At 39.5% G+C, this 8,192-nt stretch overlaps 1 long non-coding RNA gene across 2 annotated transcripts; it reads left to right on the top strand.

Moving 5' to 3' along the window:
- Positions 1–281: 281 nt before the first annotated feature.
- On the top strand, positions 282–7,943 carry LOC136287290 (uncharacterized). 2 transcript variants are annotated; one of them, XR_010720128.1, is made up of 5 exons: positions 282–426; positions 1,861–2,011; positions 3,372–3,664; positions 5,276–5,436; positions 6,285–7,943. It is a non-coding gene; the product is annotated as an uncharacterized lncRNA (long non-coding RNA). The 2 variants fall into 2 exon arrangements; XR_010720129.1 differs by lacking the exon at positions 3,372–3,664.
- Positions 7,944–8,192: the final 249 nt, after the last annotated feature.

The raw sequence follows: 8,192 nt of genomic DNA, 5'->3' as shown, positions 1-8,192 counted from the left end.
GTAGAGCTGGGCAATCTCCAGTGCAAGCTGCTGACCTAAGATCTCCCTGTGCCCAGTGGTCTCTCTCTGTGGGGCCAATACATTTCACCTGTACAAACAGCAAACAATATAATTACTTGACAATTTTAACTTATTTTTTCTTTGGATGTTAACAAGAAAGTCTTCCATTTGTTGGCACTTGGCAGCTCTCTTGACTGGGTCAGGTGGAAAAAATTAGTTTACTCTTCACAAGGCATAAATGCCAGAGGACCACTCACTATTCCTTTGTGGAAGAAAGCTTTTCATCCACTACTGATCCTGTTTTTCACTGCCTTCTTCCAGGAGAAGAGCTGTAGCTCAGTGAGTGGAGAGTGCTTAGCTAGGGATAGAAAAATATAACAGGACATTAGAAAGTATTCTCTCTCATTTCTCTAGCATTCTCAATTTGTAAGTATTGGTATATGTTTCTTTGATATATGATGTACTGGGTTCTATGAAAATGGAGGAAAGAGAGGGGAGGGAAAGGAAACAGGACCTCTGAGTTCTCTTTCTTTGCTGCTGTTTGTGGAGAAGTAAGGAGACACTAAGTACAAATTCATGTTAGGTATTTTAAGTGTCAGGTGATAGGGCAACCCAGAAATTATGTCAATTTATATGAATGAGGGGGAAAAACCTATTGTTTGCAGAGGGAAAAATGATGGAGGGAAACCCTATACAATACCTTTCTAAAGTAAGATGAAGGATTTGTACAGAACAGGAAATAGGGTAATCCAGAATCTGCTACTTGCTCATAAGCCATGCTGTTAAAGGATAGGTGAGGAATACGTGGAGAATCCTGTATGTATATATGTATATGAATATATATATGTATATTCACCCTTGGCAGTCTAGAAAGCTGTTAGTATAGACTATACACAAACCTGCCTCTGGACTGGACAGGAATCCTCTGGCTTGTATTGTCTTTTTGGAGGCTGTATAGCTTATAATGGCTCCATTCCCCTCATGTCAATTGTGTAGCAAGCATCTGGATGATGTTTTCCACACAAGCAGTGAACTGTTCTCACTGAAAGGGTTCTAAGAAAACCAAATCTACTGTGACAAATGTCTGGCAGAACCTGAAAATGTTGGTGCATGCTGTCTAAGAGTGAAATGGTCAAGAGAATAAGCAGCAAGCAAAAATTCTTGGTTTGGGTTAGGTTGGCTTGAGATGCAGATGTTGGTATTCTTCACATAAGAAGTTATGTTGGTCCTTGTTAGCCACAACAGGAGGACAGTGCCAGATATTTGAAATAGCTTGGCAATATGAGCATGACTTGTGAAGACAATGTATGCAACTGGCCTACAATGAGGAAGCATCATTGTATTATTATTATAAACCGAGAGTGATTCAATGAAGATGGCAAGGGAAGTCTGTTCTTTTGATTGTCTTGGAGTGCCTGGATATGGTATTCTTATGGAACATGGCAATGATGCCTGAGTTTTTCATAAATCTTTTCAAGGTTGAAGCAGATGGAGAACAGTCTTGCAGAAGGTCCTTGATAACGAAAACAATAAAAGATTTGCTAACTTGAAATTGTAAAGCCTCATCTCTTTAAATGTCTGATATACCTGCATTAGTGAAGCTAATGATCCTCTAAAGGAAAGGTCCAGAAAATGGTCTGCTGCCTCTTGATATCTGGCACCCTTTTCTCACAAAGGACTATCTAGGTGGCCTGTTGAACCTGAAATCAGCAGCCCTATGTCTGTGCATATCTGTCTATGGGAAGATGTGGTTTCATGTGTGAGTGCTCATGACATATGTCCCATACAAGTTTAAAAAAGATGGCTTAATACTTTTTCCATTGTCTTGGAGTGTTTAAAATGTGCTTCTGTACTACATAGGTGCTGAGAAGCCTCTCACATTCATTCTGGTCACAGCGTTGTGACCTATGAGAAAAGTCTGCATCCTGCCATGACCCAGCCTTGCTCCCTCTCCCTCCATCTGCATCCTACCAGGATTTAGCTAATCAGTTTTTGCTACCACAAGATTAGAGTAAGTGCTTATTGGTGCAGGTGGTACATTGGTGCAGGTGTTGTGGATGAGTCCAGGGTGGTGAATTCTGGAAGAGTGGGGTGGTGGGTGCTGTACCTGCAGGTGGCTCATGCTCTGTGAAATGTATGCATATTGGGACACATGGAAGTTCTCAAAGGTACACTCTACAGAGTTAAACAGAGAAGCCTGGGAAGTGGTATCCTTGTTGGGATAGGATGTTAAGAGAGTTCTATCACTCTTAAAATGTTTAAATCAAAGCAAAATTAATTGCATAAATTTATGTATTAACTACATAAATTGTTCTTTCTTATGTTGAGCTGACTTACATGGAAAGAACTTCCTAACTCTTAGCTACAGTTTAAATGTCATCAAAAGGATAATTCTGTTCCTGAAAGTGTCCACTTAGATTTAGATTTAAATAATACAGCACTGATCATAAAGTATAAGCCTCAATGAATATGTGGATACAAAATTTCTGCCACATCTTGCCACTTCTTTAATATTCATGAGACAACAGAGTACCTCTCAATTTTCAGTAGTCCTTGAATTCCGACAAAAAATATTTTCCAACCTAGGTCATGAAATCCTGCAAAATCATATTTATTTCAGCCCATGGCATGACACGTTTTTATCATATCTGAGATTTAATCTTCATAGTCTTTAGAACGAATATAATATAATATAATATAATATAATATAATATAATATAATATAATATAATATAATATAATATAATAATATCCAAAAGGGACAGACATCTAATAAAGCACCCTATTTTATTCTTACATTTTCTATTACTACTGATCAGATTCAGATTGTGTGCAGTACAGAAAACAGACCACTACTGAAAGAAAGAACAAAAGGCAAATCATTGTAAAATCTGAACTGCCAGAATTAGGCCGTCATGTTACAAAGTGGCAATTCTTTCTGACAGCCTCAGCTGTACCAATCCTGACATTCGGCAAATTAGCCAGGCCAAGAACAAATAAAAAGAAGAAACAGGTGTGAAACCAACTTCCTGCCTCCCAGGATAAATACATTGTTCACTGAAGGGCAATGCACCTGCACTATTGTTTCTATCTGGCAAAGGGGGGTGAGGGGAAGCTTTTAAGTGTAAATACACTTGAGACTTGATAAAGACAAGAGACTTCTCTATAATTTCTGCATAAATGTGCATTTTCTTTCATGATCGTTTCTAATAAATTAACTCTTTGAGGAGACATTTAAACTGTAGTTTGAATAAATTCTTGCTCCGCAAGGGAAGCTGAAGTAAAGCTGAATATAAATATTTTCTGGTCTTTTCAGAAAAATGAGGGAGACCTCACTGTTTCCTTTCTGATTATGATCTTTCTTCTTAAAGTTGCCCTTGTGGCTGACTAGCACCTCAGTGGGGCTAGATGAAGGAGCCTGGCGCCATCATCCTGCTGAGGCCTTGATGGAATTCCTCCCCAACCATGCGTACTGCACTGAGCTTTTTTGCAGAAATCAGAAGAGATGTGGAGTAGGAGACAAGAGAAGATCTGCAAAAAGGCTGTAGTCTGCATGCCTTAAGTGAACAAGTTTGTTACTCTCTCCCTCAGTTATCTTTCTGCCTTGGTGCTTGGGAGCTTTTGATTCATGATTACTGCAATAGGCAGACAAAGGAATGGGAAGGTGAGAGACTGTGATTTCAGTTAAAGAGCAGCTCACTTTTCCAAGCCAAGAATCATGAACTAGTGAGACTGCTTTCTCAGATGTTTTCTCTACTGGTACAGATACTATTCTGGGACACATATTTTAATAAATCCTTGCCTGCGTGTGGGTGGATGCAGACCAATAATACCATAACTGGAAGGCTGGTATCCCTTGATATTCATGGCTGCTGTAGGAAACAGCGAGGAATAAGAGGGTTCAGCCTCCACTGATGATTAGGGGGTTTTTGTCCCTAGTACAGATGGTTTAGCATTTCCACATTTCACTCTGCATTGGCAGAGATGAAGTGGGTATGGAGAAACATATTGAACAGATATTTCCAAGAGGCAGGATAGCTGTGAAGCAGATCCTAGTTTTCCTGGGGGAACTGCTGACCCTCACTGCTTTGTGGGGCAATAGCTCCTCTGGCACTCTGGGACAAACTGAGGCCTGCAACAAGTGCTGTTTTACAGCAGCACCTGTGTCTGAGGAAGTGCAACAGGTTAGATTTCTGTCATTCTCGTGGATCCCTGGGAAAAGGACAGGAAACAGTGGTTTCACAATTATGAGAATGGGAGAGGGTCCAAGAGAGGTAGATAAGGAGGCTTCTCGTGTTGACCTCAGATTGTCCCCAAATTTGTTTTTAACATCATATACAACATGTTCTGGTTGCTTTTGTTTGGTACCTGGTTTGTGGTGATGTTACTCTGAGAGCTGACAAGGTTTGAGCAAAACTGGTCCTCAAGCACTCTGAAAACACACACAGTGAAACTGGAGAATGAAACTATTTCATAGAAATGTTTCTGTTCCTGCACTGTAGATTTGTTAAGAGAGCATTTCTGTGCAGGACCTCAGGATGTATTTTAAAGTAAACCTTTTCTCCTGGCAGATGAGTACCTCCTCAACCTTCTACTGCAGCCCTGTCATCCTTAACTATAAGGTTATCTGTGTGATAAAATGCTTGGGGAAATGGGAAGCTGTGAACTTTTTATGTCACAGACACCCGCCATAAATTTGAAACAATTTAGGGCCAGAGAAAGAAAGCTGTTTTTACACTGATGTAAAAGCAGTCTGTGATGCATTAGGCAATGGGACAAGGATAGGTATCACTAGCAATCAGTGCTATTATTTGAATATTTTCTAGATTAGGAATTGAGAACTACATGATGCTAGTGCTACTGTGGCAGTTTTCTCTAGCTAAGGAGAACTGTAAATGGGGAGACTGTAACAGCTTTACTTGAGGTATTATTCAGAATGAGCTGTACACTTGCAGTGAGGATTAGTGTTTGTTTGCACATGTTTTTTATTTATTCGTGATTATTTCTGTGAGAAATATGACAAGAAAAACCTAACTGAAGTTCTGTGAGTGAGTGCAAGCACTTGCATCATTTTAACATCTGTCATCAAGCTCAGTTGATAATGGTGACTGCTATTATGGCATCTTCCTCCCCTCCACACAAGGCCATCTGGGATTTGTGTTATGTAAGAGGATTAGCATTTTTGCTTTCCTCTGTTATTTAAAGTATTTCTCAGAACTGTTTTTTGAATAATAACAACAACAACAACAACAATAATTGGTCTGTTTTTGTGTAGGGCTTTCTGAAAGGAGAAGTTGGGAATTCTAAAGCTACTGGTCTTAAGGAGAGCGCCTGGCCTCACCATTTGGATTTGAATGGGATTCACTTTAAACAGGATTTTTCAAGCTGTGGTGGATAGGACTGATGGAGGATTGATATCACTGGATGAAATCAAGGGTAAAGCATAAATTAATGTGAATGAATCAGTTCCAGCAAGGAAACCATTTTGATTTCTGTTTCCCCTTCTCAGACATGATTATTCATCACAGTGGCTTTAGGGAAAACCTCAGCTTCAAACCCTACCTCATAAAATTATAGTAGTGGCTGGTAACATTGCCTGTTAAGAGAGCTTGAAATGTATAATTTTCTGACCCTGGTTTGGGTTGTCTAATGATTTGTAAAAACTGAATTATTTGGGCTAAAATTTCTAATATGGAGGGTCTCCTTAAGACCAAAAATTTGGAAAACTTCAAATCAAAGTATGTACCTATTTTTCAGAACTTGATAAAAATAGTTTTTACCACAAAAAAAAAAAAAAAAAAAAAGGTAGTGCTAAAGGCTTGTCACTCAAATTAACATAAACTTGAAGAATTGGGGGAAAAAAAGTAATTTAAGATCTGTGACAATTTCTGTTTTTTAAATTGCTGTATATTTGAAAAATATCCCTGTAATGAAACCCTAGTGTAACCACAGCTTTGAGGTTTGGGTCTTCATCTTTCCCTTAAATATATTTTTTAAAAGGTTAAATTCTGATGGTAAACTTTGTTTGAACAAAGGTTGTAACAATTAGCACTTCTGACTGGAGATGTAATAAAAGTAAGAGGGTGGTGTACAAATCTCACTATGCACAGTAAGTTCATAGGCTCCCACTGGAGAAATCTGGGACTGTAGGACTCCATGGACATTGTCTATGCTCCAGTCACCCACATACTTTGACAACCCCATACATGAGAAACATCTGGAGCAGGACTTACTATACACCAGGAAAGAGTACAGGACTACTTTTGGTTGGTTGTTTTGTGTAGGTGCTGCTCTCCTGCTGGTGTGGGAACAGTCTGATAAAAGAAGTAAGGAAACTGCCATGGCCTCTGGGTGCTGGAGCTACAACTAAGAGAATAAGAATGATAGAGTCAATACTGATTTTGGGCCTGGGAACTCATTACTGGCATTGCTATGCTGGTGCTGGAGCTTGGATGGAAAACTTGTGGTGGAAGCAGTGATTGACTGCAGCAGATGGTAATTGAGACTGGGTGAGGTTGGAGGCTAATGCTGGAGCAAAGAGCTTGGGCAGGGGGATAGGGGAGGGGGAGCAGTGGGTGGCAGCTCTGTGTGCATCAGCATTTACTCCCTTCAAGCCTGCAGAAAGCCAGAGAATCTTGGGCCTTATAATTTCCCTGCTGCCAGCAATTGCTGTACAAATCTGCTGCTATTAATGGTAAGTTCATCAAGCTGACTGCTGGGTCAGACCATCTAATGTCCTGTGTCCTCTGCAGTAATTACCTGGGGGAGAGCACAAGAACAGACCTAAAAAGTGTAAGTTGATGCATTCTCAACTACCACAGTTTTTTCACTTAGAAGACATTTCTGCAGTAGATACAAAGTTCTCCAGTAGCTGCTGACTCACAGAAAAGTCAAAATTGTGTCCCACGATGGTGTTCCTTTCTTTTCATCTGGCTTTGCAGAAGAGCATTAGGGAAGCACACAGATAAGCAGACGTGCTCATGGCGTGTGCTGAAGTACAGGTGAGAGGAATCCTTCCTTGCTGCTTCTCCCTGGGCTTTCTGCCCACCTGTGGCTGCACGATCACACACTTGTTTTCTGGGAGAACTGTGCCTCAGTCAGTGCTGGAAGCAGACCGACACCTGAAATGAATTGATGCAACAGGAGGGCTAATTGTCTGCTGTGGTCATCACCACAGTTAGAAGTTTGGAATAAAGAAAGTCTTGGGGTCAACCAGTGGAATTTTTCCTGAGTGATTGGACTCTGTCACTACCACTGAGATCTGCAGGCTTAGGGAAGTCATTTAAAGGTAGCCCTTTAATGGTGGACACTGTCAATTAGATTAATCCCACCTGGCTTTAGAGCTCTGAGCATCTGGGTGTCTAATCATAAGTTACTTATTATTGGTACCTGTTTTAGTTGATGAATACAGTTCACTGTTCAACACTGTCTCTAACCTTGGGGTGAAACTAATTTGGGGATACTTGTTTCTCTCTAGTGATTGTAACAGGAACCTGAGCCTCAGTGAATGCCACCTTGCTCACCTTGCTTGAGACTATTTTGAGAAAAAAATATTGAATTATTCTAGCTTGTTAACTCAGAAAAAGATGAACAAAGAGATTGAAATAAGGAGGTAAAAAGAACAAGGGTAAGGAAGTAAGTAAGCAAGAAGAGTAAATTATTTATCAAATAGCTGTACACCAAATGATTTCTGTCCATTCCATGTGCTGTGAAGTTGACTTTTGCAACTGTAATCCTCTTTGGGTTTTGACTATATAAATAAACCTGTATAAAGTAAATATAAAATTATCTCAACAAAATTAGTGATAGGTTTTTCCTTTTTCAATCCTCTCAGCATTGCAAAAAGAATCTGTTAGCAGCATGTCTACATACTGTACAAGGTGAATTGCTTTGTTTATGATTCAAAGCTATTTATACAGTCTTTTTTTTTTTTTTTTTTTTAACATGACTCTTATCACATAAAGAATATCCAAGTGGTCCAACTTTGTTTACTTTGTGGTAAGTCTCACAGGAAAGTGTGTTAAAATTTATGCTATTTTCTGTCTTTTAAGAACTGGTTTTCATAACTGATTAAATAGAAGAAGGAAATTAGAAACAAGGGAGAAGGAAGGAACCAGTAAATGAGGAGATTACAGGATTTAGTATATGTGAGTTATAGGCTCATATTTCTGCTTTGAGCCTGTTGGAGCAGA

Source organism: Chamaea fasciata, unplaced genomic scaffold (genome assembly GCF_029207755.1).
Source record: "Chamaea fasciata isolate MVZ Bird 193981 ecotype frontalis unplaced genomic scaffold, bChaFas1.0.hap1 SCAF_3, whole genome shotgun sequence".
Lineage (NCBI taxonomy): Eukaryota > Metazoa > Chordata > Aves > Passeriformes > Sylviidae > Chamaea > Chamaea fasciata.
This window is presented reverse-complemented; position numbering and strand designations above follow the sequence as displayed.